Below are 10,117 nucleotides of genomic sequence, written 5' to 3'. Positions count from 1 at the left end.
CAATAATCCATGGTGAAGAACAAGTGGGGAAGAAAAAATTTCACAATGAAAAAGCATAGCACAGATGTTAACAAATCAATATAGTGATTTCATAATAGACAATCCAAAAGGAATTCCATATCTGATTAGATTTTTGAATAACTTACCACACACGTTCTGGAAAAATGATAAATATGGCAAGGGCCTAGTATACACTCTGTTCAAAAAATTACCATTCGAAATGCATCTTCCATGCGACTCGTACTGTGGTCCGGGAACTAAACTGGATGAGCGAATAGCGCATGGTGATCCAGGATTTAATGCACTAGACGAGGCTTACAAAAAACGTGATATTGCATATCTTGATCATAAAGATTTAGAATCTAGACACCAAGCTGTTAAAGAACTTCAGTTAGCTGCAAAAGAAAGAATGTATACAAGTGATGCTTCATTAGGAGTTAAAGTTGCAGCAACTGCAATTCGAGGAATAATGTACGAAACACGAAAATTAGGGGTGGGACTCGATCTTGACGAAAATGGTTGGAGTTTATAAGAATCTTTACAAATTTTTAATTTATATAAATGAATAACTTTACGATTGATTGTACTTTGATACCTAGTTGCAAGACTAAACCAAAATCGATTAAATTGAAGTTGAATAATGAACAATTAAATGCGATTGAACCATTTTTGACTGATGTTCAAAAGCGAAAGAAAGAATAGGGAACTGGATGCAGTCCAGAGACAGCTTCAAGTGTTGTTGGTGGAAATTTACTTGTTACCATTAGCTATTCCTGTTGTGAAAAAGATTATTGAAAATCTAACAAAAAAGAAGGAAGGAAAAGGACTGACACAACATGAAGGTGGATTTCTACCATTACTTTTGGCTGCATTACCATATCTAGCAACTATTGCTTCATTTGCTGGCGGATCTGCAGCAATCGCAAATGCAGTTATAAACAAGAAGAAAGCTGATAAAGGAGTATAAGAACAGAAAAGAGCAAAGGAGAAGAGAGCTGGAACTGGACTGATGGAAAAAAAATTCGAAGAGCTGATCGAAAAATTTAACAATCCTTTATCTAATTGCGACATAGAAAAAATTGCTAAACAATTGAAAATTAAATTCTTTTGTGATGTATACATGTTTGATGAATTAACAAGTCACCCAAGAGAATATGAATGTGGAATAGTTAATTTAGATACATCTGATCATCCTGGTACTCATTGGATTCGTTAGTATAAAGCGAAAAATTTAAAATTTGTTTTTGATTCCTTTGGTGGTAATATACCAAAACAGCTAGTTAACTATTTGGGAAAAAATGAACTTACGACAATACCGAGAGAATACAAAATTTTGATGAAGTACTGTATGGACATTAGTGTCTGTTTTTTTTAAACTGTGGTCTGCTAATATTAATTTTAATCATATGTTCGATTTAATAAACGGACATTTTTGGAAATAAGATAGCTCTAACTAAACAAACTGAAAGGCTTAGTGCGCTTGCGTTCAATCTAAAAAAATAAAAAACGAAATTGAAGAAAATATTATCAAGCAATTTCAATCATTAATAGACCCAAAGATAGCCAATGCAAATTAAACAATTTCAGAAAGAATTTAATGCATTTTTAAAGTAACTAGAGATTATATTGGCTTTAAGGGCAGAAGATTTACGAATGTAAATGACCCAGTTGATGAAAAGAATGCAGTGAACAAACAATTTCGATAATGAGTTATCAAATGTTGTTAAAAAACCCGAATACGCAAGCATTCTAACGCAGTTGAATGAAAAAATTAGTGATTCATAAAGATAACTACAACACTTTAAAGAATTTCTTTTCAAAAAAGGAAGTAAAAAAATTTTTTCGGATTATTTCTCAAAAACAGGTTTACCGCCATATTTAGATGGTTTAAGTAATTTTAAAAATAAATTATGTGATAAACAAATCACTGATTTTACTTTTATGACTGGAGGCAAACAAAAATTTCATTACTTTGAGTACAGGTTTATTTTTAAAAAGGTTATAGTCATTAGTCAAAATATAAATAAAGAATTAACATTTAATGATTTCAATAAATTTGTAAGTGTTTATGATAATCTTTATGACATAGCTTCTTCTAATCAGTCAATAATAGTAAATAAGCAAGTTTTCTGACTAACATTGAAAGATTCTGTTAAAACTGTTCCGTTTAATGTCAAGTTAATTATATTTTGTGAAATAATTTAAACCTTATTAAATATTTATTCTATATAAATGAATGATCACACTTCGCATTTAGTCCTTAAGGATGATGATATTTATTGCTTCAAGTCCAAAAAATTTACTGAGACACATAATCCACACAGAGTAACTACAAAAAATGGAAGAGAAAGAATTGAAGTACTATGCACAGTATGTAAAACTAAAAAGAGTAAATTCGTTAAAAATTTTTGTAAGTGGTAACAGTCTGAATAATATTCATGAAGAAATAATTAATGAATTACATAAACCGATAAGAAAATTTTTTTATAAGAAGACAGGTTGTCTTTCTTGCTATAGATGATTTATGGCAAGCTGATCTGCTTGAAATGGATTCCGGTACTTTGAATGGAATTTCAAAAATAAACAATGGATATAATAATTTATTGACTGTTATTGATGTCTTTACGAAATTTTCTTGGGCTATCCCAGTTAAAGATAAAAAGGTAAAAATGTAACTGATGCTTTTCAAAAAATATTTACAGACAGACACCCAGGAAATTTGCAGACAGATAACGACAAAGAATTCTACAACAAAGAATTTCAAGAACTGATAAAGAAATACAGTATTAATCATTATTCAACTTTTAAAGAATCAAAAGCATCTGTTGTTGAAAGATTCAACAGAACATTGAAAGAGAAGATGTGGAAGAAATGTGACATACAAGGAGTTTATAAATGGGTTGACTTAGTTTCAAAATTAGTTGATGAATTAAATAACACAAAACATGCAACTATAAAAATGAATCCAACAGAAGTTAGTGAGAAAGATTTGAAAATAGTTACCATAGTATCTAATGAAAAAGCTTAATTTAAAAAAGTTGATAAAGTGAGAATTAATGAACTTAAAGGTCTTTTCGAAATAGGATGTACTGCCAACTGGTCAACAGAAATTTTTGAAATTCAAGATGTGATTCATTCTAATCCAATCACATATAAGTTGAAGGCTCTAGATGGCGAAGTAGTATAAGGAAATTTTTATGAACAAGAACTGCAGATGACAAAATATCCAGATGTGTATCTCTTTGAAAAGGTTTTGAGAAAGAAAGGCAATAAAGTTTATGTTACATGGTTGAGTTTTGGTAATTCACGCAACAAATGGTTCAAATGGCTCTGAGCACTATGGGACTCAACATCTTAGGTAATAAGTCCCCTAGAACTTAGAACTACTTAAACCTAACTAACCTAAGGACATCACACACACCCATGCCCGAGGCAGGATTCGAACCTGCGACCGTAGCAGTCCCGCGGTTCCGGACTGCAGCGCCAGAACCACTAGACCACCGCGGCCGGCTAATTCACGCAACAGCTGGGTAAATAAACATAAAGGAGTTTTATAAGATGTAAGTGATTGACTTACATGTCGAATTTTTCTTGAATTCCATTAAATCAGTAATCAACTCTTCTTGTAGTTAATTAACCAAAAGATTAAAATAATTTTGATGGCAAACATTGGCAAAGTTTTCTTTCATCTTTGGTTTAAATTGTTTGAATTTAGGTTGTAATTCAGTCTTAACAGCTCCTCACAATTAGGATGTCGATCTTCAATTCTATATAGCCTTTTCTATAAGTTTTTCTTCTGAGTTCTAATCATATAATAATCATATTCACATTCATCATCAAATAATTTTGAAAGAACGAATGTTGGCTTTAAATTTTCATTAACTATTTGAGGAACAACAAGAAGTAATAAACTGTTTATTTCTTCATTTCTTTCATGTAAAATTTCTAGATTTCTATCATTTATTTAATCTGATTTTTTTATATAGTGATCCTTAATTTAATTCTGTTCTTTCAAGTGATTTATTTGCCTTTTATAAACCTGCTTTACATCAATCTTTGTCTTATATTCACCATGTTTTCGAATAACTGATAAAACTTCTTCATAAACCCAGTCCTGAAAATCTTCTGCAAAAGGCATTTGAGATTTGATAACTAAAGAATAAAGACCAAGTTCACTGGTAAATTTTGTTGAATTCTGTATATATTAAGGTAGTCCCATTTTGGGACTACGAAAATTTTCAAACTATTTACAATATTTTTGTTTAACAAACTCTTGAATTGCTTTCCTAGGTCGAACATATCCTACAAGATCAGCAACATTGTTATTTTCATCAATAATTAAAAACACTTGCTTATTGGTGTATTTAAGCTTGTTGTTGAATAGATCTACAATTCGACTCCTTTTAAGAGAAACATTTTTACTAGTTTTGTAAAAAAATAACAGTAGCTCAAATTTGTAGTTTTTTTATTCACCATATTTTCTTTCATCAGTACCCCATCTTTTAAATTATTTTTGGAACTGGTAATTTTGAACTCATAACTAAATTGTAAAGGCCAGATTCATTGATAAATTTTATTGATTTTTGAATATATTTAGGTAGTCTCATTTCAGGACTACCAAGTTTTTTGTATTTCAGTTTATCTTCTTCAACAATATGTTTTCTAATGGTATCATTTATTTTCATTTTTTAGTTAGGTAATAAAAATTATTTTTGATAAATGGCGAGCCTCAACAATCTGGAAGTCTGCAAGCTGGAAATTAAAGCAAAAGAAAATACTAATTGTTTGTGAATATGTATCAATACCTTATGAATTATTTGAAGATTTTATGAGAAAATTTCAAGACAAATTACATTCTAATATTATATCATGCTGTGAAAAAGTGACTGAAAATTGTATCAGAAAATTCCAAGATAGATTACATTGGAATGGTATATCATCTGATCCAATATTGTCTGAAGGTTTCGTTATAGAGTTTCAAGATAAAGTAAATTGAAGGGGGGGGGGGTATATCATATTACCATGTATCGTCTGGTAACTTTATAAGAGAATTTCAAGACAAATTAGACTGAACTTCAATATCATAATTTCAAAAATTATCTGATGATTTTATAAGAGAATTTCAGAATAAAGTTAATTTGGAAAATATGTCAACTTCGCAAAAATTATTTGAAAATTTCATTAGAGAATTGCAGACAAATTAGACTGAAATGAAGTATCAATTGAGCAAGAATTATCTGAAAATTTCAATATAGAATTTAAAGATAAAGTTAATTGGGATTTCATTTTAAAATATCAATATGTATCAGAACCACTCTTACAAAAAATATTTCATCCTTATAAACTAATTGGAAAACCCAAAGATATCGAATATTCTATATGTTTAAGTGATGAAAATCGTCAGTTTGTAAAAACAAAGTGTAATCATATTTTTCACAAATAGTGTATTGATGAATGGTAAAGGAAATAAATAATTGCCCATTGTGTATAGTGATATTATAACCCAAATTGATTAAGAGTCTAATGATGATTAGAGTTGAATTGTAAATGAAAATAACTTTATTGATATAGAGCAATTATATTATTTTAACTCTACACAAATGACGATATTTCTTCTATTGCTGTTTGTGAAAATAGTAGTAGCAGTGCCAGCTGAAGTAGTGGCAGCTGAAGCAACCTTTCTTGCTGCACCAGCCTTAGGGCTGCAGCCTGATCAAAACAATAAAGCAGCTAAATATTGAATTGATTTTGGTAACTTAGATATTCCATCAACAACTGAAATAACCCAAGTGAGTGATGAATTAGTAAGAGAATTGTTAATATTATTTCAACACAATCTTGAGGTTACTGGCGAATTAAGTAAAGAAATTTTATGTTTTATGAGCAGACTTAGATGTGGTGTAAAAGATTCATTCCACAGTTATAGAACTAGTATGTATAAATGGAATAAAAAGAATATAAAATGGAATTATAAAGGAGAAAATAAAAAGTATTGGAATTAACACATGCAGCTTTTAGTTTATGGCAGGAATATAACAGTATTCAGTTTATTCATGATATCAATAATCCTGATTTTTTATTACAGGTTAAAATGAATACATTTAAATGTACTTACTGGTCAATGATGTCCAAAGGAGTTAGATGGAAAAGGAAATGTGTTAGCTCATGCTTTTTTTCCAAATATGAGTAATGATCCAGTAGCAATACATATGGATACAGAAAAAACTGGTACTTGGAATTTAATAAAAAAATACACCAAAATATCAAACATATCTATTTGAAGTTCTGGTTCATGAAATCGGCCATGCATTAGGTTTAGAGCACACATATGTTTTGGATCAATTATGTATTGTTATTACAATGGATCACTTTTAGATTTATCTCAAGATGACATTGATGCTATTCAAAGTTTATACAGTAAAATATCAATGAAACCATCAATACCAAAAGTAACACTACCAACTGTTCCTTCTAAACCAAGGGAAACAGTTAAATCATTAAGTGAAATTGGTAAGTATGACCATCCTGAAGGACTGAATGTGAGACATGATCAGTTATTATTTGTGAATGGGGATTTATACATTTTTTTTATCAAAAGTGGAATGGATAAATGAAAAACGACCATTGATCAGAAACTGGTTACCATTCTTACCACAAGATTTACAAAAAATTGATGGAATATATGAAAGACAAAGTGGTGAAATTGTAATATGTTTTATATGGTAAATTTACACACATTACAATTAATTTCAGGATATCCAAAGTCAATAACTACTACATGATCAAGTAAAAAATTTTAGTGAATAGCATAGTAAACACTTTAACACTTTAACGAAGTTTTATATTTAGAATTGGATCAATGCAATTTCACACACAAATCACAAGGAAGTATAACTAGAGAATTTCTATGACTGCTGCCAAAAATGAATTCTGCATTTAGATACTGAAATGGTTTGTTGTATTTTTTCAAGGATGATACATTCTATGAGTACAGCGAATTTACAAAAAAAGTAGTTGGAGCTGGTAGAACCGATTTATCTTTATTTGGTATTGATTGTCATAAAACATCTAAATTAGTTCCTAAAGTAATAAATATATTGAAAGGCACTGTACAAAAATTAGAGAATTTAACTTTTTCACAAATCTAATAAGCTTTTTTCTATATAAATGGAGAGCATACAGCAACCATCGCAGCAGTTTTCAGAAGACATCAAATCTAAGATTTTTAAATACTGTAATACTGAGAAGTCAACAAATCATTTTACATTACAGAAATACACAAAAGATGGTTACAGAACGATGTGTAGGCTACAAATAAATAAATATCATGTCAAAAATTACAATGAAAGTCCAATTCCTTGCATTTGTGGAAAAAAGTGTTGCTAAATATTATTACAAAGAACATTTACAACTAATTCAGAGTGAAGAACATACTAAAATATTATTGTTGATGAATAACGAAGAAGCTGCAACTGATCAAGCATCCACATCTACAAAGAAATGTAAAAGCTGTCAAGAGGTTAATGATTTAAGTTGTTTTTATATAAATCCCTCACATAAAGATAAACATAACATTACATGTAAGAATTGTACTTTAGATTACTTGAAGAATAAGAAAGCTAAAGCAGCAGAAGCTAAAGAAATGCCTGCCCAAGCAGTCAAGCATCTTGAACTTAATGATTAATTATCTGTTAAATAAGAATTCTTTCCATCGATTTGAGAATCCTTCGATTTGCGAAAAACTATTTTTTGCAAATTTAATGAATTTTATTTCCTTTAAATCGAAGGTCCAAATGGAAAACTTCAGAGTTGCTCAACTTGGTGACTTCAGTGGCTACAGCAGACTGAGCAAGGATGATCTAATTAGATTTGTTGTAGCACATCGTCAGTCGACACAAGGTATAAGATATCCTGCAGGACGAAATCTTTGGAAAAAATTGCCATATTCTGAAATTGGAGGCGATGACGAGATTTTCGAAACTATGGCGGATAAACCATTGAAACAAAGAAGTCCATTTTCTAGCGATTTGTTTGCCGAAACTAAAGAAGATAAACGATTTAAAAGAATATTTTCATTTTCTACTGATGTGTTTGCGAAGCCGTTGAAAAGAATATTTCCATTTTCTATCGACATGTTTGCGAAACAGAAGACTGGAACCAATAAATAAGTATTATTTCCCCTTTACACTGATTTATTTCAGAAACCAAGAGACAGGAAAACAGTTAAAGATTACGTAGTTGCGAAAACATTTGTAAACAAGTTACAAACCATAAATTTTGAAAACAGTATAGACTCTCTTGAACCTGATCATTTCTTATCTGCAGTGAAGACGAAAATTCTGAATATTGTGAAAGACACCCTGGGAGTACATCATGGTTTGAAGATAAATTTCAATTTATTTTGTGAGTATAAATTGTAAACGGATGATAAAGTTCAGGAATTTGGCCAACAAACTCAAAACTATACCATTATCACAGAGAAGGATTTTAGTAAAACATTTTAGCGAAAATATCTAATTTTCAAGCCCAAGGATCAGAATGGGCATTAAACAGAATTATTGGTTTATGGCTAACAATTAACCGATATGTTCCACTGAGGGCATCATCTTACATTGAGTTACCTGCAACTGGAAAAACCAAAAAAGCTTGCCTCAATGTAAAAAAACGATGATCAAAAATGTTTTCTGTGGGCTATAAAATCCGCATTGTATCCAGTAGATAAAAATGCTGAAAGAGTAACGAAATACAAATCAGTCTTGATCTTGATCAGACACTTGAAAATATTGAGTTTCATGTAGTGGTTGATCATATTCCCAAAATAGAGGATAGAATTCATGTATCTATCAACAACTATTCATTTCATGAAGAATATCAAGTGTATCCATTAAAAACTACGAAAAGTAAGAAAGAGAAACATGTAAAGCTTCTTTATTTCAAAAAACATGAAAATCCACACTATTGTTAAATAAAAAATTTATCTCGGCTTGTCTCGAGTCAAACCACCAAACATACCAAAGCATAATTTATTTGTGACATTTGTTTGCTTCGCCTCAACAGCAAGCAGAGGTTGGATGAGCGCACATCAAATTGTTTGACTAAGAAGCCATTAAAAGTAGAAATACCACAGAAAGGTTCTTACATACATTTTAAAAATTATCAACATACACTGAAAGTTCCATTTGTAATTTATGCTGATTTTGAAAGTTTACTCTTGATGGTGGACAACTGTCAACCAAATCCAGAAAAATCATATACAACGAAATATCAAAAACATGAACCAAGTGGATTCTGTTACTATATCAAGCACATTAATGGACATTATAAAGATCCTGTTGTTTTTTGCCATAAGAAATTCACTGAATGTATAAAACAAGATGTTAAACAAATTGGAAGAATTTATTCTGAATGTGTAGAAATGAAACCATTAACTCCTGAACAACAATCAAAATATGCAAGATCAAAAATTTGTATACTGTTTGGATTTCATTACTCACAGAAAAATAAAAAGGTTCATCATCATGATCATCTAACTGGAAAATACATTGCCCTGGTGTGTAATAATTGTAATCTGAAACTAAAGCATACTCATTTTGTACCTATTTATTTACATAATTTATCTGGATATGATTCTCACCTCCTTGTGAAAGAACTTGGCTACGATGAGAAGAAGATAGACCTAGTCCCACGCAATGAAAATAGATATATCAGTTTTGGTATGAGAAGTGAAAGTTTGAAAATCAGATTTATTGACACATTTAAATTTATGCCTTTGTCACTTGACAACCTTTCATCAAATTTGCAAAAGAATCAAACGACAAACATTAGGAAATTTTTCTCTGCGCCAACTGAAGCAGGCTCAGACCTGCAGTCAGCAGAGTTGTTCGAGCTAGTGATCAGAAAAGGTGTATATATGATTATATGGATTCTTGGAAGAAATTTGAAGAGACACAGTTACCGCCAAAAGAAGAATTTTACAATAAAGTGAATGACTGTGACATAAGTGATGAAGCTTACAAACATGCAAAATTAGTTTGGGAAAAATTCAATACAAAAAATCTTGGTGATGCATGATCTGTATCTGAAAACGGATGTTTTGTTATTGGCTGATGTGTTTGAA

Source organism: Schistocerca cancellata, chromosome 2 (assembly GCF_023864275.1).
Source record: "Schistocerca cancellata isolate TAMUIC-IGC-003103 chromosome 2, iqSchCanc2.1, whole genome shotgun sequence".
Classification (NCBI taxonomy): domain Eukaryota; kingdom Metazoa; phylum Arthropoda; class Insecta; order Orthoptera; family Acrididae; genus Schistocerca; species Schistocerca cancellata.
This window is presented reverse-complemented; position numbering follows the sequence as displayed.